The sequence below is a fragment of the Equus caballus genome, chromosome 5, assembly GCF_041296265.1.
Source record: "Equus caballus isolate H_3958 breed thoroughbred chromosome 5, TB-T2T, whole genome shotgun sequence".
NCBI classification, from domain to species: Eukaryota; Metazoa; Chordata; class Mammalia; order Perissodactyla; family Equidae; genus Equus; species Equus caballus.
In genome coordinates this window covers 72,712,549-72,737,729 of record NC_091688.1, presented here as the reverse complement: position 1 = coordinate 72,737,729, position 25,181 = coordinate 72,712,549, and the positions used below count along the sequence as shown (strand labels likewise).

General features: G+C 38.2%; 1 long non-coding RNA gene across 1 annotated transcript in view; it reads left to right on the top strand.

Moving 5' to 3' along the window:
* LOC138924329 (uncharacterized) overlaps positions 1-24,730 on the top strand; it is a 51,871-nt gene extending 27,141 nt beyond the window's left edge. The window contains exons 4-6 of the long non-coding RNA XR_011439334.1: positions 16,896-17,068; positions 19,700-19,771; positions 24,306-24,730. This is a non-coding gene — a long non-coding RNA (uncharacterized lncRNA). The remainder of the gene's footprint in view (positions 1-16,895; positions 17,069-19,699; positions 19,772-24,305) is intronic.
* Positions 24,731-25,181: the final 451 nt, after the last annotated feature.

The following is a 25,181-nucleotide window of genomic DNA, read 5'->3' as shown; positions in this document are numbered from 1 at the left end:
TCCACCACTGGGAGATAATGCCATAAAGAAAAAATAAATAAGCTAGAGAGTTCTAGTGTGTAACTTTATTGAGGAATTCCATGATTTACTGTTCAATATAGTAGGGCTTATCGTGTAACTTAGCTGTGGAACTCCCTGATTTACTGTGAAGCACAGTGGTGCTTATCATGTAACTGTTATATGAGAGTCTTGGCAAAGACATGGTTAGGGTTTTGCGGAGACCATTAAGAATGACTAACGTGCTTTTCTCAAATGGACCACAGCAGACTGACTAGCAAACACAATTTTTATTCTCAGCATGTGAAATTTCAGGATTTCAAATTTATTCAGTACAGATGTTAAGGGTAACTTACTTGCCTACTTTATCTTTCTCTCATCATTTTATATCTAAGCTTCTGTTTTATAGTAAATTGCTATATGAAGTTTACTGTTTTATGATTCTGGTATCCATTTTGCAGAATTTCAACTCTTTTTAAAAGAAACATTATAGCTAATGAAGTAGTGTATTAAAACACATAAAGCATGGGACATTTCCATCTCATGTCAGCCCCATGTCTAAGTCATCCTCTTGCCATTAGGATGAGATCAAAGCCCTATAGCCAGTGTCGCTGGGCCCTGAAAGGTATGTCCCTATCTCCTTCTTGTGATGGGAAGACCACTAAGTGGAAATGGGAATATCCTCCAAACAAGGACCACATCCCCAAATATTATAATGTACTGATTTTAGCTATTTGTGAGAAGCTAGAATTAAACAGGGACAATTGAAAAAGTCTTAAGCAGTTTATGTCAAAAGATACCATGCCCATTCAGAGAGTTATCTATGACTTGATTGTAAATTTCTTGAGGATGGGGACTGTGTCTTATTCTTTTTGGAATCCCCCATGTTTAGTACAGTGTATGGCACCTAGTGAGTGCTCAGTAATTCTGAAACATAAATAAGGTTGAACTACTTGGACTTTTTTCCAATTCACTGTACTCATTTATGCCTCCATTTCTTTGCTTACACCATTGTCTCTGCCTGTACTTTATGTTCCTTTCTTCATCAACTGGCTGACTCCCATCCCCATTCTAAGACTGGGATTGGAACAATTTGTTCCTCCCCCTCCTTTCTTTGCTCCTACAGGATCCAGTGCAGATCTTTATCACCTATCAAACTAAATTCTAATCAGTTTTACAAGCCTAGCAACTTTTTTCACTCTTTTGACTGACAAAACCTAGTACCTAATTTAATTTCTGCCACAAATTGGATAGTCAGTTTTTTTTTAATTGAATGAGTGAGTGGAGTTAATGAATCATGGTCAATGGCCCCATCTGTTGTGGCAATGAATGACAAAAATACTAGAACTCTTTTAAGAAAATCTTTCCTTTAATCAACAGAAGGTCATAGAATAGCATAAAAAATGGACTACAAATGAAATAATGAAAAACCTGAGCATAATGATGTATGATAGGCATCATAGCATGATGGATCAAAACAGGGATTTGGAAGCAAGATTGCCTGGGTCCAAATCCTGATTTCTAACTAGCTGTGAGATCTTAGACAGGTTTCTAAACCTCTTTGCCCCTGAATTCCGTCATCTGTAAAATGCAGATTATAATCATACTTGCGTTGTGAAATTATCATGAAGATTATATTAAATAGATCTGAAGTGCTAAGCAAAGTGCCTAATATAGAAAATATTATGTAAGTACCAACTATAATAATAATATGTACTCTTAACAATAGAAAAGTTTCTAATACATAGAAAGCATTAGGAACTACTTACTGTAATGATATTATTATTATTATTATTATTACGTACTCTTCCCAATCTCTTTTTAGAAATTTGTTTAGTCATTATGAGTGTCCTCATTTATGATTTAATTTCCACCCTATTTTCCACACGGACATTATTGACTTAAAGTCCCACTCATTAGAGATATAGAGGAAACTAGACATATGTGATATTTAGGAAGGGAAGATGGAATCTGATAAGCTGAATAGTTAATCGAATTCTTTAAGCTTGAAGATTTTAGCCTGGAATTCACTAAATTTTACAGACAGTGATTTTATTCTTATTTCTCTGCCTGGAAAATCTGTTTTCCTTCTATTCTTTTCTTGATCCAGATTATAGAATCATAGAAAATGACTTTACTGTAGCTTCTGCCTTGAGGCAATTTGCCAGTTTTATAGTGGGAAGCTAGTGTTGGGACACTGCCTGTTACTCTATATGAGAATGAATCAACGGTGAGTCCATTGAAAATCGCAATTTATGAGAACTCCGAATTCCTTCAATGAAATGGAGTCCAAGAAAATAAGTATCTATAATGGATTGTATGTATTCTAGCACTTACAAGTTTGCTAAAATAACGCATATAATTTATTAACTTTTCTTAACTACAACTGTTCTGAGTAACTTTTCCAAGGTTGGGTCTATCATCATGATGCTGGCAACCTTAGTTGACTCTAAGTCCACATTTCCAGATATGCAGAATGAGATAAGACACATATCTCCTCTTCTGCTCTAATCTATTAACATCAGTGGGCTCCACTGCGTAGCCCTGGGACCTCCTCCTTCAACACTCAGTCTCTTGGTGATCTCATCCAATCGTATGGATGTAAATACCTTCTATAGCTTGGAAATTCCCAGATGTAATCTCCAGTTGTTCTTCCTTGAACTTCAGATTTGTATATCAAATTGTTAGCCTACATCTTCACTTTGATGATTAATTAGCATCTCAACTTAATAGATGTTGAGTTCAAAATAGAACTTTTTATATCACCCCTCAAACCTGATTGAACCAGCTTTCCCCTATCCCTCAATGGCAACACTATCTTTCAGTTGCTAAGACCAAAACTCCTAGTCATTTTGATTCTTCTGTTTCCTTCATGCCCACATCTAAACTCTCAGCAAATTGTTCTGGCTCTGCTTTTAAAGTGTACCCAGAATCCAACCACATCTCACCACAACCTATGCTGGCAACCTGATCTACGTTACCTTTATTGCCTGCATGAATTATTTTAATAGCCTCCTAACTGGTCTACAGGCTTCCACCTTTTCTTGCTTTGCTGTATTTTCAACTTGGTAGCCAGATCGATTCGGTTAAAATGTACGGCAGAACTTGCCAATTTCCTGCTCTAAACCTTAAAATGAACTTTTTACTCTAGAGTCAAGCCCAGGCCCTTATATAGGTATAAGACCTTATGATCCACCCTCCCTCCATTCATAAACTTATCTCTTATAAATCTGCTTCTTATTTACTCTGCCACACAAGACCTCTTTGCTTCTTGTACATACCAGCGCCATTACCTGACACACTCTTGCCTGGATAGCTCATGGCTCTCTTCCTAATCACCTTCAGATCTATTCAAATAGCACCTTTTCAATAATCTTACCTGACTATCCCATTGAAATCACTTCCCACATTGTCTCTCCCTTTTCCCTCCACTTTATTTTTCTTCATGGCATTTATCTCTTTTAATTATACTATACAACTTAGTATAGATTTTGCTTAGTTTCTGACCTAACTTTACTAAGATACAAGCTTCATGAGGGATGTGACTTTTGTCTATTTTATTCATTACTTTATCTCCAATACCTAGAATAGTGTCTAGTCATATCATAAGCATACGATAAATAAACCTGTGGTTTAATCAATCAATAAAAATAAATCAAACAATAGCATAACATTATAGATAAAATTGCATATTTATCATATTCTTTTGGTGATAATATTTAAACAATATTGTAGATAACCAACTGTCCACCAGAATCTCTGTTTTCCTGTCCATGATATAGAATCTATGCTATAAACTCTACACTGTAAAGTTGTTGCTGAAAAGCAGCTACCCAACCAGGGACTATAATTTCCAGCCCCCTTTGGATCAAGGTATGGCCAAGTGATGAGTTCTTATCAATGGAATTTATATGAGTCTCTTCTAGTCAGGGATTTTAAGAGGCAGGTGTGCCTTCTCATTCCCTTTCCTCTTTTTCCTCCTTCCTACATAGGACCACTGCATAGAGTAAGAAATACACTTTTAAAGTAGTGTTAGATTATTTTCAGTTTCAGTTCACTACAATTTATGTAGCTGGGGATGGCTATGTATAATGTGAGAAGGTTTTAGTTTGAAGCTTAGGGGCATTTATCTTCTTTTTGAAGGGGTAATGGAAAAGAAATAGACAAAGAAGAGAAATTTTAGGACCAATGATGAGATAATGGGAGGTATGGTATATGGCTGCCCAAAGCAGCACCTCTTTCCTGGTTATGAGTTTTTACTCATCTCATGTCTGTCTTGAAGACATACAAAAAAAGAAGAGAGATAACAAGTGTATGATCTGAAAATTGGTGTCTCTGTGTTAGGCAACCATTGCTGAGAGATAAAACCAAGAAAACCAATTAGATCTCTAAGCTTTAGAGAAAAAGGTCTTGTCCAAAGATTTAATATTTCTAACTTTAGCCCCTAGTGCCTTCCTTTTCTTATTGATCTCTGATAGTCCCTGACTCACTTTCTTTAACAGTCACCCTAGCAACCCTATATCCCCACAGATCTAAGAATTCTCTTTATGTTTTACACATAACTTAGTTGGGCAAAACAAGGCAGCTGGGATTCCTAACATGAAGAGATTTTCTTTTATAAGGGCTAGTTCCACTCCTTAGAACAAAGATATTGGACTCAGGATGGAGGTCAATAAAAATTGTAACCTACTTGTAAAATCGCTATTCCTCTTTGGTGTTTCCAAACAGCTTGCTGTACTCCTAGGTATTATGAGGTGCCCTGGTGAAAATGTTTCTGCCATCTTCATCAGATTTTGTCCATTGTATAAGCCATGAAATTTGTCAAGTTATTCTCAGTTTTAAGAAATGAGAAAAGGGAAAATCGCGAGTTGGAGTAAGGAAGTGGGAGGAAGGATTTCAACTAAGTCTGTAAGTCATTTTTAGTAATTTCAAAATAATATCCAGGAGACTTTAAGCAGAAATTGATGAGGCAGTTGAAATACTCTGGGTAATATAATATTCTGTAACAGCAAATAACGGAATGAAGTGAAATATTATTCCATAGAGCTTAATTTATGAGGTGAAAACTTAAAATACAAGTGAAATGTCTGAAAATATGAAAGCTCAGATGAGACTAGAAAAAAAGTATACATACTATGTACATTCTCTATAATTACAATCCCAAGATGATTTATTATTGTTTTGTTTCTGAGAATTGATAAATTGTGTAAAGCTGGTGCAGCCTGAGCCGTTTCTACTTAATTGATACCCTGTCCTATTTGCTTCTCAATTAGTTGTTTAGTAATTGTGAGGATACAATTTGATGTCTAAATTAACTATGGAGTTCTTTGTATCCTCCATTCGTTCTTTGTGTCATTTCCGTAGTAAATCCCACTAGGATTTGAGTTAGAAAAAATCAGGACCTGAACATTTTATTTCTTAGCTAGTCAAGTTATGCCCCTCAAATTTAATTTGTATTATTTTTTTGAGGGGGGGTGCCTTTGGAACTATAGAGTCTGGCATATGTAGATGGAAAAAGTTGGAAAAAAAGGAAATGGGGAAAAAAATAGAAAAGTAGAGAAGAGGAGAGGAAAGGTTTCATTGAAAGTCTCTGATTCCAGATAAACCTGGACTCAAATCCAGTTAATGAGCTGATTGATCTTGGTAAGTTACTTGTCATATGTAAGCCATAATTTGTCATAATGAACTGGATCGTAATATACTGTGAATATAAAATTAGATAATGTATGTTAAGTGCTTGTTATAGTGCTTTACAATCAATTTAAATTATTGCTATTTCCACTATTATTGTAGTGAAAAGTAAAATAGAGAAAAATATTTTGCACCATTCATATATAGATGCATGGTACCAAATTTAAAAAGACAAGAAGCAGAATGTTCTTTCTCCACACTCTTCTTTCTCCTATATTCTCTACATTGCACACTCTCCTTCTTTTTTTACTCAAAATCCCAAACACTGTGAAAACACGGCTCTAAAGGTCATTGCAGTTCATTCCTGCTTTTTGAATTACATATACATCCATTAAATTGCCAAAATTATATTTCATCTTTTTAATATACACCTTCTTCTCAACTTTCGAATCCTTAACAAATTCCCAGATTATTGCATCTTCTTGATGCTATCTTGATTTTACTCAGTTTAAAATGTTGTGGTTGGAATTGCCCTGAGTTCCCTGCAGATATATAATTTCTTTATTCAAAATTATCCAGTGATCCATCATGTAAAGTCAAAACTTCTCATGAGGACACTAAGACTCTCAAAACGTATGTTTGATTTTAGTTTTTTCTTCCTTCTTTCAAGGTCATTGTGGTTAATTAGTTTATTTAGCTTGCTTCCATGGGTGGAGAACCTTAGGTTGCTGTTCTTCTTTCTTCCCTTAACTACTTCATTTTCCTCTACTACTTTACATCAATCTTCTGTAATAACCATGACCTTTGCGCCCCTTCTCCAGACTAGACAGAATCTCTTGTTAATGTTGAAACTTCATAATACTCCTCTTGTGAAATCATGCTCAAGTTCTTTTTTAAAAAAATTCTATCAAAGTTTTCCATCTGGTCAATCTTGTATTCTACAGACCTGAGTAATATAGTGTAGCAGATACAGTAGTACTTACTAAATATTGCACGTGCTCCCTACTTTTCCCAGCATCCCTTGTAATTAGGTTGAAGTTGGATGATGAATTCTGGGTAGGAGTGGAAATGATGTAGATCTGAGGTACTTGGAGGCAAGCCCTGGAAGCCACTTGTTGGGGTAGCAGCATCACAAGATAGAGCATCAATGTCATCTTCAGTCCCTTAGCAGCCCCTAGCCCACCCAACCCCAACCAGAGCTGTACATAGAGTGAGAAATATCTGATTTTTGAGAAAAGTGGCTGAGATATCTGAGTAAATATACTTCCCCAGCATATTCCAGAGTACCTTGACTAATGTCCCTGGCTAATTAGATCCAGTAGTAATTAACTTAATAGGATTAAGCCAGCAATACAGGTGATAGCATGGATTAACTGATTATAGGTCTCCATTTCTCACACAGTACAATTGTTTCCAGAAATGGTGACTTTCCTTATGAGCAGGATCAGAAGAAATATTAATAAAAGTGATGATAATTGTATAGAAATTTCTGGCATTTTATCACCATGCACAGCACATTGTTTCCAATAATAAAATAGTGCCATTGATGGCTTTTGAACATTTGCAATTTTAAAGTAAACAACACATGCGTTGGTTAGTGTCAGTCCCAGCTACTTGTTAATACATTAATATATTTTGTATTAGGTTTTTTTTCATGCCATACTTTAGAATTTTTCACATTTGACCTAAGTTCTAAATAAAAATGTGTGATTTGCAGATGCTATAGTACCATTTTTATCTTTTAGTGTGCTGTCTACTTTTTACTTTGGAAAAAAAATGAAATCAACTCTCTTTTCTTTGATTCTTCAAGCTTAATTGGAATAGAGCGCTCATGCTCAAATTAAGGGGCTTTCACTTAACTATTCTTCCTCATTTAAGGAAAAAAAGCCTTGTTAGCTAAGCTAAGACATGGTATTTGTGAATCCATAACTAGGAAAGCGTCCATCACACAGCTGCAAAGCACAATAGGTATTTTGGTAAAGTTATGTCTGTCTTAAGGATCTGCAGTATGAGAAAAGAAGATGCAAAAATAGGACTCACTAAATAAAAACCAGCCTTTGGCTAGCTAACTTCACCTTTCCTTTGTTTCTTACCTTTCACAAGTACTAATGAGCTATTAGAACTTTGGTCAATGTGAAAAACATCACAAAATATTAAAAACTATAGCCCGTGTTAAGTAATTCTGTCCACCAGATCCACAAAATATATCTGGTTCTCATAGAAATATTTAATTATCCTAGGAAGGGATATATCTGAAACTCAGAGTAATTGTATGATTTTGATGAGGTGTCTAATTATATCTCAGGGCAATTTTGTATTGCTTTCTATCCGGTAACACATATTTTGGAAAATTCGGAAAGGAAATGCTCTGGTTATGATTTTAAAAGTTAGGCATTTATTGCAAACATGAAGGAGACAAAGAATCTGCTGTAAACCTGGTCAAGTTGCTTACTGGATTATCTGTCTCTAAGTGAAACTGTTCCGAAGCAGAAATGCTTATGGTTATCTTGCAATGGAAAGAGTTTGGACTTGTAAATAGACACACCAGCTTCTTGACTCTTGGATAGTCACCCTGTCCTGATACCTAAGTGCCATCCTTGACACCTTGGTCTTCTTTATACCTCATATATAATCCATTCTATCTCTTACGTATTTTAAAAATTTATGCACATCTTTCTACGACAGTCACCTGCTTGTCTGACTGGATGCTGGCAATAGTTCCTTGGCTGATAAAAAGTATCCCTTCTGACTTTCCTCTGATCCCCTCTTTAAATTGTAGTCAAAACAAGTATCATTGCATCACAACACACTTTAAAACTCCTCAACGGCTTTTGATTTCTTTTAGAATAAAGTAAAAATACCTTAATGAGCCTAAAAGGAGAATCTGGCCCCCCTGCCTATGTCTAGCTTTGCCTCTACTCAGGCTTCCTCTCATTCTCTTCACTCCAGCCATATTGGCCATTTTAAAGGATCTTCTATTCTCCCCATACTTCCTTATACCACAAGACCTTTGTACATGCTGTTACCTCTGTCTGGAATTCTATCCTCTCCTGCTATTCCTATGATTCCAATCAACCACATTACATTTCCTCTAATCAAGTCTCACTCATGCCTCAGAACCCAGTTTAGTCATTGCTTTTACATCACACATATTGCACACTATATCTATCTTGCATGCCATTAATCACAGTTGCAATTTCTTATTTCTTCTTATGGACAACTGACTAATGTATGTCTTCTAATTAAACCCTATATTACATGAGGGTGATTCCTGCCTGCTTTTTCACTTATATTGGCACATAGTAGGTAGTAAATAAATATATATTGAATGAATGAATGAATCTTTAGAAATAAATCTCAGCTTGCTTACCTGTAAACCTTTCAAGTCTATTGTAAGGACAAAATGAAATATTGTTCATAAAGTGCCTAACATGGTGCCTGGGATACCATACGATCTTTATAAATTATAGCTATGACAACATAAAAATAAGATGACCATATGCAACTTCCTCTTCTCTTAAGTAGCGGCAAAGAGCCAGTAATAGAGAGAAAATGATTGAGCTCTTTCCTTTCTGTTGATTTTTAGTGAGCTAATAGATCGACTCTCTTTTATCCAATAAAGGTTCTAAGGTAGAGAGAAGGGAGGGCAAGTGGAAATAAAATGATCAGCTTTTCTAATGATAAAACAGATACAGGAGAATGCAGGTTAATTTCAAGACCTCCCAAGAGTCCACCTCAGGATGAGCTGACATTCCCACTTGTCAGAGTCAGCACCAGACAACCGCAGGCCTTCCAGCGTCTTCAGGAGCAGGGCCTCTATCACCATGTTTACTGCATGGCACCGAGCAGACAAGAGAACATACTTTCTGCAGATTGGCAGACCACAAAAAACGTGGGGCTGTGGCTGAGCCGCTCGTGCTCAGTTCCTTCATCCAAATTTACCTGTCAGATAAAGCGTGCCTCTTTCCGTGGAGATGAGTAAGTGAGAAACTTGGGAGAAAGGCAAAAACTATGACTTTAATGGAAACCCTGCCACATGAAAAGAGACATCAGGAGGAATGGAGACTAAGTATTAGATTTCTTGCTTCAATTATTTTATATTAGATACAAATGTTGTGCAGCTTCTTGGAATCTCTCAACTGTCTCTTTCTTTCCCTATCTTTTTTTATTGCTACGTCTACACCAAGTTGTCTCTCAACTTTCAAGGGGCCAGATGACACAATTCAGAATCTCAGGAGAATTAGCTCCCAGTGGGTTAAACCTTGACTATTGGAAAGTGAATAATGGGCAGGGAACAGGCAAATAATATTTCTTTCCTTTCTCGCATTGAGGATGGCTCTGAGATGCAATTTCTCCTTGTCAGTTCTTTGCAGAAATGCCTCATAATGAAAAACTAATGCATGTTGAGCAATAATGGTGCATCAATTCACATTGCTTTGATGTTTTCCTTGTCTCATTTCCCCATTTTTTCTTCACCCTCAACACTCTTAGTTACTACCTTCCAATCCAAGCATCAGTCCTTTAATCCTTGCCCTGGGCTTTACTTCCTGCAAGACCCTTTCTAAAACAGGTATGTTATTTGAAATGAAATTTTATAGTACAGTTCTTTTTAAAAATCTTTATATATGAACAAGAGACAGCTAGTTGTTTCCCCACTATCTGTTCTCCCTTCTTCCATGCTAGTAAGACTTTAGCTGAGTGCAATTGTCAAACTCCTTTTAAATTAACAGTAGCCATGTGACAAAGTTCTGGCTAATGGAATGTGAACAGAAATGATGATTATAACTGTTGATTCCTATACTTAAAAAGAAAAAGAGAGGTCTGTCATCCCCCTTTTTTCCTCTCCCCATTTGCTGGAATTTGAAGATGATGAACGAGTTGGATCAGTTCTCTTAGATCAGAAGGTGGAAGCCCTGTGTTCAGGGTGGTAGAGCAAGACGGAAGAGATCTGGTCTCAACTCCATAGAGTGAGCCATCGATCAGACCCGGACTGTTAAAGTTCAGACTGCTAAGTGAAAGAAGTAAACTTTTATTTTTGCTTAAATCATAGTTATTTTGGTCACATTGGAGCAGCCTGACCTGTAGCCAATCTTAGACGTATACATTATATTTCTTTTTAAACTGCTTATTAAGGCAAGCAATTAGAGATAAAAAAACATGCTTCATTTTCTTTTTTTAAAGAATTCTGATCTATGGAGATGAGTAGGAGCATTCAGAAGAGGTTCAAGCAATGTTACGTTATTTCTTGGGACGAATTTGGAGAAATTGCTCAAAGTTCTTGCTCAAGAAACATTTCCAAGCCAGTTTGACATGCTGCGGATAGAAGATTGAGCACATGGACCGGGTCCTATGAGACTGGGACTGTGTAAACTTGGGACTGTAATTTTTCAGGGCTTCATAATTAACACCGCAGTAAGTCCATAAGCTGTGAAAATGTGATGCTGTTTTCACCGTGGAGAAAAGCATTTGTCATGGTTTCAGTGGTATGGGTACAACTGAGAAGGCATGAAGAGCAAATCAAGGAAGAGGAAAATCTCATCCGTTGGGATGAAACAATATGCTCATGTGCTGAATGCTGAAAGCAGTATTCATAGGGAGTAGTCAGAAAAGGATCTTTAATTTTCTCTATCAGGAACCCTTTAGACGTCCTCAGTGTGGTTTGTCCTCATCTTGCCACAAGGTAGAAACTTGGGCAATCTCATAAGTTTTCCGGTCACATCCGGGTAATAAAAAGCCCTACCGTCCCTTTAAATATATTCTCAATTCAGTAATTGCAAAGTGTCTAGTCATATATTAATAAACGCTTCAATCCCAATCCCCTTGTCCCCAACCCGGGCCTGGCTAATTGGGCTGCAGACCTTCCGGGAAGAGGGTATGGTTGTCCTCCTCCCTTCTTCTTGCTCTCCTGGGCCCTTCTCACGAGCTGCTATCTTCCCAAACATGGTTTTGAAGAGAGGATCAGGAAAATACTTTATGTTTGAGAGGCACTATCCTAGGATGACTTCACAGTCTCTGGACTCGGCTGATGTCTAATCCTAACTCTTTCTCTTATGGAGGCTTTTGTGGTTTCACTGGAGGCTGCTCTAGTGCCCTCCCCAGTTGTGACTCTAGAGATCGCCACTGCTTCTCCTAGGGAAGGCTGTCCCCAGTCCACCTTTAGCAACTGTCTCTGATGATGCATATGACAGCTTCTTGCTCCTGGGGCTACCTTGTCCTGGAAAGCCACTTACTAAAGCAGGGGCCCTTTTAGTACAACCACCGAGGGTTAGTCTCCAGGATTTACCCTAATATAGTAAGGAATGCTTCTTCGCCCTTATCTTACTCTAGGATCAAATGTTTTAAAAGAATATAATAAATTCAATAGCTCTTTATTGAATGAATGAATGAATAAATAAAAAGCTTGTTCTTCTAAATTACAATCTTCCTGAACTCTGACCTTCTATAATACAATTTCTTTTTTCATCCATAAGTCTATTAGCCTTTCTCCTAGTCTGTTCCTAGGACCAATAAACCATCAACGAAGCTTCAAGGATATGATCAGCATGTGCTTTTTTGGTATCAACTTTCTAGATGTTTTAAAAAATACAAAAGACGCCTATGTAGTGGTTTACTAGCATAATTAATCTACAATTTAACTTTGCAGCCAAGATTAACCAGAAAAGATAATTTAAGAAGAATGCTATATATAAAATATGTAGAACTCACTGTATACACAATAACCTTCACAAGACACAAGTGAGGGGGCTGCTGTTTCTTCCCAAGAATGCTAATTTTATCTTTTGTCAGTTGCCTTGCTCCCTTATTCGTACCCCAACTTTATACTTATTTGTTAATTATACTACATTCAGGTAGGGAAGGAGAATCAAAGAGGAAGAAAAAGAAGAAAGAGGAGAAGAAGAAGAAGGAAGAGAGGGAGAGGGAGGGGGAGGAGGAGGAGGAGGGGGAGGAGGAGGAGGAGGAGGAGAAGTGGTCACATGCCACTGCTCATTTAAAAGGAGTTTGGGAAATGTGCTCAGCTGAAGCCTCCTTAGCAGAGAGGAAGCAGAGAACAAGAAAGGAGAGGAGGAAATGAGGAATGCATGACAGAGGACTATTTATCGCTATTTACTGCTTATCAGAACCAGGCATAGTGTGTGTGTGTGTATGTGTGTGTGTGTGTGCAAATTAAAATTTCCAAAATAAGAATACAGTGCTGTTCCTTTTCTGCTTCCACCATCTGTAAACATGGAGTGAGATTCATTTTTAAGAACTTTCAAATGAAAATGGTTGAGTGAGAGAGTAATTAATGCCCAAAATGCATTCCCTGATCACAATTACGAGAAGAACATCATGGAAAATGTTTTGCTTGTGTAATTTTCCTTTTTTTTTCCCCTTTGAAATAGTAATCATTGTTGCGAACTGTGGCTCCTGTAAGTACAATGTGCTTTTGTCTCACAGGGCAGCCAGTCCCCCATTAACACAGTGGCTTGTTTCCTACCACTAGCTGGGGGCAGAAAAAAGGTGATTAGGCAGTGGCCACCTCTCTGTCCATGTTCAGTAACTTTTTTCTTCCCGATTCCTTACACCTTCTACTACAACTCATGTAGTTAAAGTTTAGGGCTCCCTGGAGTTTGGGTATTCATAACACCTCCAAACATATTTAGAAAGTTAGTAAGGAACATGGTGGAGAAACTACTCAAAATTTCCCTTTGAGAAAAATGTAATTTATGTTTACCCATTTGTCCTTGTCCATTTAAGGTCATTGTTATTGAATTATTACATTCAGCCTGTAACCATAATACAACTGCATGCTCCATGTGAAAGAATTCAGAATGGCACTAAAATAACTTAGATGTCAAACTAACATGAGGATGCATTTAGAGATTAGAAGTGCAAGGGGTGGCCTATTGCTCTTTCTTCCTTGATACTACAGAAGGCTTTGAAATGTGGCTTAGTGCACAATTTTGCCAACATTGTCTAAGGAATTTCCTGAAGGAAAAGTATTTATTATATGTTTCTACAAACAATATCAAGGTGATTTCATAAGCTGTTCTCCTAACGCTAACTGAGCAGAGAGTTGTTTGATTTTTACATAAATATTTTCATGGTTAGCTCCTCTCCTCCTCCCATTTTCCACTCTGTATCAAAGATGGGCAAGAGTTTTCCCAGGATTCGCTGAATTGCAATTCAATGCCACATTAGGGAACTTTCATTTATGTTTAATATTTTCACTCCCATTTGCTAGAAGTAGTGAGTCACTCAGAGTTACACAGCAATTAGTGGTAAAGTTAAAAGGAGTCTAGAGGTCCAAAATATTTTCACTCCTTTAGCAATTTCTTCTTCCAGAAACAAAAAGTCATTTAAAGTAGAAGACTTCTCTGATCAAACTGTTAGGGAAGAAGAGATGGAGAAAGCAACTGGAAGAAAGTGCTTAGGTTTGGAATTTCATTTTCTTTTGTGTTTTGGGCTTGGGGCTTTGAAGAATCAGGTTGGCCTGCAAAGGTGGAGGTTTGATGAAAACACGCCCTCCAGGAGATCCCCAACTCTCCAACACCAGGGAGATGTTTGGAAGACAGGCGTAAGTAGGGAAGGTATTGAAATGTGGGTGAATGTGGATAAAGCAGTAACTAGTAAAGAGATTTGACTTTCCTTGGCCTGAGTGGCAGGCAGGAAGTGACTACTTTATTGCAAGTTACTTCAAAAAAAATTGTGGTCGAGTTGATTCCCACTCCTAGTGACCCTGTGTACAGCAGAGTGGAACCCAGCCTGGTCTTTTTGCTCCATCCTCTCACCTTCTGGAGCTATACCAGACAATGTTCCACTGCTATTCACAGGGTTTTTAAGGCAAATTGTTTTGAAAGTGGGTGACTAGGTCCTTCTTCTTAGTCTGGAAGCTCCACTGAAACCTGTCCCCCATCGGTGACCCTAATGGTATTTGAAATACCGGTGGCCTAGCTTTCAGCATCATGCAACACACAGCCACCACAGTATGACACCTGACAGATACGTGATGTGGTTCCCTGATGTGGAAATGAACCAGGCCTGGCAGTGAGAGTGCCGAATCTTCACCACTAGACCACCACAGCTGGTTCAAGGTACAACTGTATGCCATAGTATGAACCAAGAGCATGCTGCTAACAGCTTCTGCTGGTGTTTCAAGAAAGAGGAAGAGGTATATACATAGTAGAGTGCATCTCCCATGAATTATTTCCTTTTAATTTGCTAGGGAAGCATACACATTTATAGGGGTAGCTAGCCTCCTGAGTAGAGAATAGCATGAAAAAATTTTTCACCTTCCTATGCTGGTTTCTCCAAGTGCCAGATGAAAGTGTCACAGTACCCATTTTTTTCTTCATCATATACACATACACATAGACACACATGAACACACACACACACACAATTTCCCTTACAGTAAGATGGATACTTCTCAGCAGTTTCTGACCCCTAACTTGGATCTGCCAGTTGGTGTCCTTGGTTGTAGCAGGAGAAACTGATTCTGGCTACCTTAAGCAAAAGTGAATATTCTTGAGGGATACCAGAAGCTCACAGGATCTATAGAAAGGCTAGAAACTAGACCTGGGAGTGTATGAGCGAGGCAGTGTTTTCAGCAGCTGTGAAGCTGAGATTGTGGGAATGGTCTCAGAGCAAAACTGTACAACCAAGGCCTGTTGCTGGAATGCTGGAATGAATGGACTCCACCATCTTTCCATTCACGTGTCATGTACTCATGCTTCGCATTCTAAGCCAGAACTGTTTAATTGACCTAGATTGGGTCAAGTGTCTGCCTCTGGGTTAAGGCCGGACTGGACAGGACACCTGATTTCAGCCGCACTAGAATCTGTCCACTGGAGGGAGGTTATTCCCCAGCAAAGAAATGAAAGTGCTGATACGAAGGAGAAAGGGAAGCCAGGAAACTGAACATCAGTGATGTTCCACTACACTGGGCAAAGGAGGAAAAGCAGGAGCGAGGGAGCAGGGCCCGAATCACCATCAGGGACACCATGTCTCCAATGCTGCCATCCAGGCTGCCAGGGTGAGTGGCTTTCCCAGTGGAGTACTTGTGACTTGTAGAGACATCTTTTATTTGGGAGCCTTGGGAACTGTTAAGCTTCTCGTTCCATTGCTCTGAGCCTTTCAGCCCTGCAGTCTGCATGTTCTGTGGAGACTTCCTCAGCAATCACCTCACAGGGGAGGGCCATAGAGTGTGGATGAGGCAGGAGAACCTGATTGTATGATGGCTTCTTTCTTTCTAAACCTTTTCTGAAGCAGAGGAAGACAAATGGACTCCTCACTGCTGAAATAGTCTGAGATCCTAGTATTAAAAATTGTAAGTAATAGCAAGATGCTATGAAGATTTCATTAAGATCTGTTTAGGAGAAAGAGTAATGTGCTATTTGTGAGAAAGTACGGCCGTTCGAAGAAGGAAAAGGAACATAACTGGCAAGGCTTTAAAACCAAAATGGAGACTCTTTCAGCAACATTTGTTGTATAATTTATGTTGCAGACATTTTGAGCTACCTAATTGAACCATTTCAAAATGTCATGTAATCAATGATATCTGAGCGGTGTGGAGATACAGAACATGTGCACACATTTGGCAAAACTTGTCAAAGTCCTAACCTATATTTCTGGAGGAAAAATAGGATTTCTATACTGGAAGTTTGAACTTTACTCCACGTCCCACTTTGTGAAATTTACTTTCTGATGAGGAGGATTATAGATTAATGTTTTCAATCCCTGTCTCACTTAAGACTTTGGAACTATATGTCTCTCTCTTTGTGGTGATTGTTGTGGCAATCTTCTCCTCCTCTTCATCTTCTCTTTAAGTCACAGTGTACTTCTTCCAAGCCGGCCCAAAATTGCCTTTGTATTTGAGCCTCTATCTTCCCGCTCTTTCTGTTTCCCCATCCCCAGAATCTATCTGAAGTTGACTTCTTAAGTGGAATTCTTCACTGATGGTTTAGAAGCAGCTTATCCCAGAAACTGTGTGAGTGATATACACTTTCTTACTGAGGCCCTCCACTTGAACTCCCAGAGGCTAGAAATGCCATAAAATGCTAACAGTCTGACAGAGGGGAAGGAGTTAATTATTGGGCAAGGTTGGACCTAGCCACATCTCATTAAAATGTCTGGTAATACATTCAGGGCATCAAGGAAGAAATGAAAAGAAAACATCAGAAGGCTAAAGATGAAAGGAGAGCAATACAATAATAACAGAGGGCTTCTAATTTCTCAACTGTAATAATTTTTTTCTTTAAATAACCCACCTCTCTTCCGTTTTTAAGGTTGCTTTGTTGAAGAGCTATTAGTGTGCTGAACCACAAGTCACTCACTGACAACAGTAATCAGAGCGGAATCAAGAAACACGATGCCAGATTGGGTCTCAGTCACACTGGTGCCTTATTTCCCAAGCATTGGACAAAGAAGAGATATTACTTCAAAGTGGATAAAGAGAAAGGTGCGAACTAGTTGGAATACGCGTACAAACACATGTATAAATACATTCACATACACAGTTAAAAAATGAGCAGAGTAGGCACAACCTGTGGGTTTTGGTGTTTTTTAACAACTGATCTGTCTAAGTTTCTACTAATTCTATGAATAGACAATCTGTTGACGAGCAGAGTGGGGATAGAAAGCATATCATAATAAGGGAAGAACATGCAGAAACCCATCAAGATGAAAGGCAGGAGAATATTCAGGGAAGAGTAAATTGTCCAGGCAAATTGCAACACAGGAGACTCGCAGGGAGCACAGCAGAAAGTGAAAGATAATGCGCAGAAGAAAAGTGAAATCTGTAAAAGAAAATAATCAGGGAATATCAGGGAGAAATTATTATTAACCTACCTCATGGTGCTGTTGTAAAGATTTATATATACACGCAATTAGAATATCGCTATATATATTCACATGAAGCTCTTTAAAAAATGAGACACACTCTGGTGCTGGCCTGGTGGCCGAGTGGTTGAGTTCGCATGCTCCGCTCCTGGGTGCGGACATGGCACGGCTCATTGGGCCAAGCTGGGGCAGCGTCCCACATGCCACAACTAGAGGGACCCACAACGAAGAATATACAGCTATGTAATGGGGGGCTTTGGGGAGAAAAAGGAAAAAAATAAAATCTTCAAAAAGAAAAGTGAGACACTCTATAAATATTAGGTAGTATTAGAATTACTAAGTAGGGAGGCAATAGTGATCCATTAGAAGTTTTTTTAAAACAGGAAACGTTATAATGAAAGGGGACGGGTGCAATAATAAGAATTTTAATAAAAAGAAGTGGATGCAATAAGGAGTAGATTACTGTAGAAGATTACTACAGAGTTTTAATCCAGATCAGGCAAAACTATAGTCCATGGGTCAAATCCACCCATTGCCTATTTTTGTAAATAACTCTTTATTGGAACATGCCAATGCCCATTTGTTTAGCGATTATCTATGGCTGCTTTTGCACTACAATGGAAGAGTCAAGTAGTTGCAACAGAGAATATATGGCCTGCAAAGTCTAAAATATTTACTGTCTTGCCCGTTACAAAAAAGTCTGCTGATCTCTGTTCTAGAGATCAGAATAATAAAATAGCTAACACTTATGAAACACTTACCATACGTCAGGCATCGTTCTAACCTGTTACATGGTTTAAGTCCTTGAACAGCCCTGTTAGAAAGATCTTGTTAGGAAGATCCTTTATTATACCCATTTAACAGAAGGGCTAAGTAACTTGTCAAGATGTTAGTGGCAGAATCTGAGATTACCAAATTTAGCAAATGAAAATATAGGTCACCTGGTTTAATTTGAATTTCAGATAAACAATATATAATTTCTTAGTATGAGTACATCCCATACAATATTTGGATATACTTAAAGTTTCTTATTGTTTATCTAAAATTCAAATTTAACTGGGCATCCCATGTTTTATCCAGAACTCCAATCCAATCCAACTGGCTACAGAGTCCATCCTTAGCAAATACTATACTGCCTCTCTCTTAAAAGGATTATGGGCTTATTTTAACAGGAATGGGGTGTCTCACAGGACACAGGATATGTTTTCTAGCTAGTGAGGGACAGAGTTAGTCTGTAATTTGAGAGGCAGAATTGGCTTTTTTCCCAGGAACATCTTAAAGATGTAGTTTGACTTTGGAAAGAGAAGATTAAATCAGATCTGGATGAGTTTTTTTAGGATATTGTCCAAATTTAGGTTCTAGTGCTCAGAGAGCAATTAGGAGTGGACATTTAGATTGGGTCCCCTGAATGCAAATGGTAGTGGAAACTGGAAATAAACGCCATCCCTGAGAAGTTCAGAGGCGAGTATTGGCTTAAATCAGGCCCGAAAGATTCTTCCAGATCTTCTCTTAACAGTGCTAGGCTCCTAGTACTTAACAGAGCTTTCAAAATCCATTTCATTTCCATAGTGAAGGCCCAGCCAAAATTGCACCGTCATTTCTCATCAGTACTTAAGAAAAAACTAACAGAAAAGAGAAACTCAATGCTTTCTCACAGACTCAAGAGTCCTGAAATTGTAGGCCTGACTATGCTGAAAAATAACATTTCTGACTAGGAATGCAGGGCCTGCATATCCTTTCTGTTCTTAGAGACATGGCCACAGATGTGGGAAGCAGGATACTGAAAAGTGCCATCCATCAGGAGCAATAAAATTCAGCATGGACAACAACTCACAATGGAGTTAGGGGTGTGGTGTGTTACTGTTGGATCCGTAAGACTGCTCTAATGGATTATTTTGCACAAAGGAGCCTGGATAAGGCAAATGTTAGGTATCGTTATTAAAGTTGTTACAGGCAATAGTCTATGAGTCCAATTATACACAGGCAATGTCTCAGTCACTGATTTTGCTAATTGCTGTCCCTCAGACTGGGAATTCACTTTTATCCCAGTTGCGTATTTTTTCAATGAAAAGATGAGATTTCTATGGAAGAGACTGAAATGCTGGCTGCTTCATGACATAATTGGTTACATTTTGAGCAAGTTATTGACTTTGAGGATATAGCAAATATAAAAGAAAAAGTGTAACAGCTATATGAAATTACAGATTCATGCTTTATAACCTGCCTCTGTAACCTGTACTCTGTGTTTCAGGTAACAATCAATGATTTCTGACAATTTAGCAAAGATTTATTGAGTACCTACTGTGTGCCAGGCGTGTGCTAGGTAAGACTCATTTCTAATCACCAGGCATTCACAGTCTAAAACCAGAGACAGAAATTTACGCAAAAGTCATTGGATGTGATCCATCCTATAATGGAGCCACAGCGGGAGCCCAAAGGACAGAATGGCCAACGCTTCTTGAGGAGGTCGAGACATTTCATAAAGAAGGTGCTGATCAAGCTGACTCTTCCTATTTATGAAGGAATTTATCAGATGAAAAAGGAAGGGAGAATGAGGACAGAAACTCATTGTAGCATTAGGGAAACACATTGAAGGGAGAAAGAAAAATGAGGACAAAGAATTAGAAAGAGAATAGACTAGAGCAGAAGTGGACAAACTATAGTTTGCAAGCCAAATCTAGCCCACTGCCTGTTTTTGTACGTAAAGTTTTATTGGCACACAGCCAAGCTCATCCGTTTAGGTCCTGTCTATGATGACTTTTACACTACAATGGCACAGTTGAGTAGTTGCAGTAGACACCGTATGGCTCACAAATGCTAAAATATTTATAATCTGGCCTTCTACAGAAAAATGTTCCTGACCTCTGGACTATAGCATCAGCCCATATACAAATAAAAAAATTACTTTGAGGATAAAGCTAAAATTTTGATGTGTTCAGTAAGTCAATCAAATTCATTGTGTGTCTCCTAAGTGCTAAGCAAAACGTTACCACGAATATGAATAAATGACTTAATCCCAAACCTTGAGTAACACCAGGGTAGAAGGAGAGAAAGACATTGAATAAATGGTGCATAATGGCTATGAGCAGGGACAGTACACAAAAGACAAAGTGATTATCTCTTCCTAGGACCTCTGCTTTAGAAAACGGGCCAGGCGCAACAAGTGGGGCCTTGAAGGATGAGCAGGAGTTTTTAACACAGGCAAACAGGATTCGCTCTATTTCTAAAATATAACTTCAAGTGAAACGTTCTGATTTTTTTTTTTACATTAGCACTTATCTCACTCTTTTAAAATATCATTTGCATTATCTTGAAAGCCCTGAAACATGTGGTACAGAATCGGCTTATGTAGTTCTTTTGGCTGTGGCCTTTCTCCAACATATATTATTTGGCTCAAAGTTGTATACTTCGATCACAGAGAAGTCAACAGTATGACTTCAGAGGTTTGAGTGTTGCTAATTGCCCACAAAGGAGGCCTTTTGCTCCCACTGCTCCCAGTCATAAAAAGACATAATAATCTGACACATCTGGAACAGTTGGCAGGGTATACTTGATCTTTAAGTCTTAGAAACGTCTTTGTGTGATGGCAAGAATTCGTTGTGCTGGTTTCAACAAGAATCTTGTCACAGAAGTCTCCTGGTGCAACTCCTGGAATTTACTTAGCAAAAAGATCCTCCAAAGGCAGGCACTAAGGACAGAGGCGCAGAGGCAGTTGTCCGAGGCCACATGAAAAGGCGAGGCAGAGACTGAAACAATATGTAGGCTTCTTAGTTGTGAATCAGTTTCCTTAAGCACTAGTCCATGATCTGAATCTCCACAATAAGGAAGAGTATTTCTTCACCATGTATTAAATTTGGTTCCAATTACCCTAACAAACTAATGCAGCCTCATAGAGATGTATCTAAAATGTACCACGTTAGACACCCCAGAAGCTAAAGAGTCTCTCATAAATACGTACACACACTGCAGAAAAAAGAGTTTCAATAAAGCACAAATACTTTAGTGGCATATATATCCTTATTTCTATTGGTTTATTGGGTATTATATTATTCTATGTAACTTTAAAAAGCAAATATTTCAGGGGGCTGGCCCCATGGCCAAGTGGTTGAGTTTGCGTGCTCCACTACAGTGGCCCAGGGTTTCGCTGGTTCGAATCCTGGGCGCAGAATGGCACTGCTCATCAGGCCAAGCTGAGGCGGCATCCCACATGCCACAACTGGAAGGAGCCACAACTAGAAAAATACACAACTATGTACTGGGAGGCTTTGGGGAGAAAAAGGAAAAATTTAAAAAAAAATTTTAAAAATCAAATATTTCAAATGCTCATGATCAGGCTCATACATATATACATTTTAAGAATGATGTTACACTGTTCAATTCATACATACATTGTTTTTTCAGTGAAATAAATATCCAGATCACCTGGGCTGAGAACTTACTGTGGGATCTTTAAATAATGACCTGGGTTACTGAATTACTTCTAATTCCTTTCACAAATATTGTACTTCGCTGTTTTTGCTTTTTCAGTAATACTTTAAAAATCACTTACATGATTCAAAAATAAGGTGTGATCTTGCTATTTAGATTTTTCTTATTCACGGTATGCTCAGTGAAATCATAGGATATAGCTATTATGTTGCCATGCCTTAGAAATTAATGGGGCATGCCCATTTAGTAATAGCAGGAGGTAACACATAGGAAGAGGCTAAGAACTCACTTGATCCACGTTCTTGGGAAAATGATAGTTTATCCTGACTCTGACCTCTATCTTACCTCTTGGGATAGGCTTCATTAGACTGCTTCTGTGTCAGCTGGGCAAAACCCCACCAGAGTTACCTTGGTGCAGACCATGTGGCTGGCACCATTGCTAAGTCAACCTTGGGAAGACTCATGGCCAACTGATCTTGAGAGTGCTTTTAATAATTAATTCCTTCAACAATATTTTTTGACTGCCTAATCTGTGACAGACGCTGTCCTAGAAACTGGAGAAATAGTGGGGATACTGAGGAACTGGGACAGAAGTCTCTCCCCTCGTAAAGTATAGATTCTTGGGGTTTTTTTAGTTATTTATTTTTAAATTTTATTTATTTTTTAAGGAAGATTAGCCCTGAGCTAAAATCTGCTGCCAATCCTCCTCTTTTTGCTGAGGAAGACTGGCCCTGAGCTAACATCCGTGCCCATCTTCCTTTACTTTATATGTGGGACACCTACCACAGCATGGCTTGCCAAGCGGTGCCATGTCAGCACCCAGGATCCAAACCAGCGAACCCCAGGTTGCTGAAACAGAATGTGTGCACTTAACCGTGGCACCACCGGGCCAGCCCCATAGATTCTTGTTAAGTCTAAATTGCAATCTTTGTTTCTATTTAATCATAATGGAAATGTTGAGAGTGTGAAATACAAAATGAAGAAATGAGGAAAGGATAGTAATCAATCATGAGAATTTATTTGGAAAGTGGAAAATGAAAAAGCGTGATTTCCAGAATAGCAACCAAACCAGAAAACGTGAACTATAAAAAGGTTTAGTAAACCAAGTTTGGCTTAAATGTCACACAATATCAGCAAATAAATAAAACCTGAGCCTCTTTAAAGAAAAGGTACAGGACTGTTTATAAAACAGTATACAAAAGAAATGTAAACATTTACATATGGAGCTGATTTTAGGAAATATATGTAAATGAAAAAATAAATTTAGTAATATATAGGTAATAATTATAGTTTATATTATGACATTTATTTGGTTATGAATAAAATGTATAGTACATCATATATTTTTACCTCATAGATTCAGTGTCGGAAGAATTCACTCATGGCAAAGCTTAGACATGAGGAATACAAGGCAATCAAAAGAATAAGGTCACTTGAAATAGAATGACACTGTACGAGTATTATTCCCTTCCTGTAGACTCCTGGGTCTCCTTAGCACCATTGTTGTTGTCATAGTTGTCCTTTCATTTTGTGTTCAAAACAAGTTCCCCCAGAGTGGCCCTCAAAGAAGAGCTCCCCTGTAGGGTTCCTTTGTGTTAACTTGCGTATTAGAAAGTGGATATTTCTACTCAAAGGGCCAAGCCGCTTTCCACTTTCTCAGTATAAAGCTCCAAGTGCGCTTTCATTTCTTCCAAACTCTCATCCCCCAAATCAGCCCTCTTGCTTCAGCCAAATGTCCCACACCCCAGCAGGGAGCACCAGGCACCCGTAGTGGGTGTTTGGGTACTTCCCAGATTCTCGTTGCCATCTTTTCCTTCTGTAAGATGAACACTTTTGCTGAATTGAATTTGGAAAAATAGCATATTTTTACTTTCAATTTATGGTTTGATTTCACTGCCTTTAGCCAAGACAAACACTTCCAAAGCCATCTTAACTTTTGAAGGAGGGTCTTTTTTGTTTTTCCATAGGTTTAACCAAGTAAAATATATATGGTTATAATAGTTTAAAGAAACTGGAGTTCTGTCGGACAAAGCCTGAGTTTTCTGAACTCTGAAATCAGGGCCATTGTGTCTGGGGTCCTCTGGCCTGAAGATGACAATAGAGAAATTTGAGAATTTACTTCCTCAGTCCTGAGCCAGAATGGGGCATTTAGGGAGCAGAGAGCAGCTTTTGTCACACAGTACGCCTCATCAGAATCACCTCAGGAAACTTCTTTACAGAACTCCAATATTTGTCATTGGTATAGTTCCCAGAGATTTTGGTATATTGATATTAGGTGCTTTAGGTGGATTTGTGGAAATATTTTTGTAATGTCCAGGTATCATGATTTGAAAAAAATTCATTTGAATGCAATCATCTTAAGACCACTGTGTTTGCAAGCAGAACCCCTATTTCAATAGAATAATTTTTCTTTCTTTATTCCCTTAAAGGTTTGCAGAAATAGAAAAACCATGTGAGATGTCTTGATGCAATTTCTTCAAATATTGAAGTCTCAAATTTAGGAGACAATATAAAAGGAAGAAAAGGTGGAATATATTGTGCTGATTAGGTAACAAATTGAAAAACCATGGGGCATTTCTGCTTTGGAGAATGAAGCTGTAGCCGTGGGAAATAAAACCCTATGTAAATCACTGATGAAATTAATACATTTTAAAGGTTATCAGAGCAAAACTGCTGAATTCTGTAGTTTGTCATCAGTAAACTAAATGCGAAATCACTAATTTAATGTGTATGAATTACCAGTTGACTTCTAATGTATGGAATAATAAGAACTAATGCTGCTTTAGGAGCTGGAAATGAGATTTTTTATTTTCAAAAGAGAAAAAGCCAAGAAATAAAGTTGATTCAGAACCCAAACAGCCTTTTAGTCATAGTAATTTGTTGACTTGTAACAAAAGCATTCTTTCTGGGTTTTATTTACAATATTTTTGTTTAAATCTAACTCAGATGAAATGTAGGGAGGCAGCTGACTTCCTCTCAAACCAGTCTGGTTCCGACCCAAGAGCAGAGGATTCCAAGCCAGGGCAATGTGGGCACGCTGCAGTTTGCCCAAGAGGACCACTTGCACTCTAGTTTCTCATCCTTAAACTCGATTGAGAGGAATAAAAGGTTGTCTTGTTTTTCCATGTTTTTCACTCAGCATGAAATTCTGAGTGGTATGAAACTGACTTAACAAAAGAGACTTCTGTGGCCATATCTGGGACAGCAGAATAAATTCAAATTCTAGAGCCTTAGCAAAAATCAGAATTATAGAATGTTAGAACCACAAGGAGCTTAAGAGATTGTTTTCGTCCAACTACTCATTT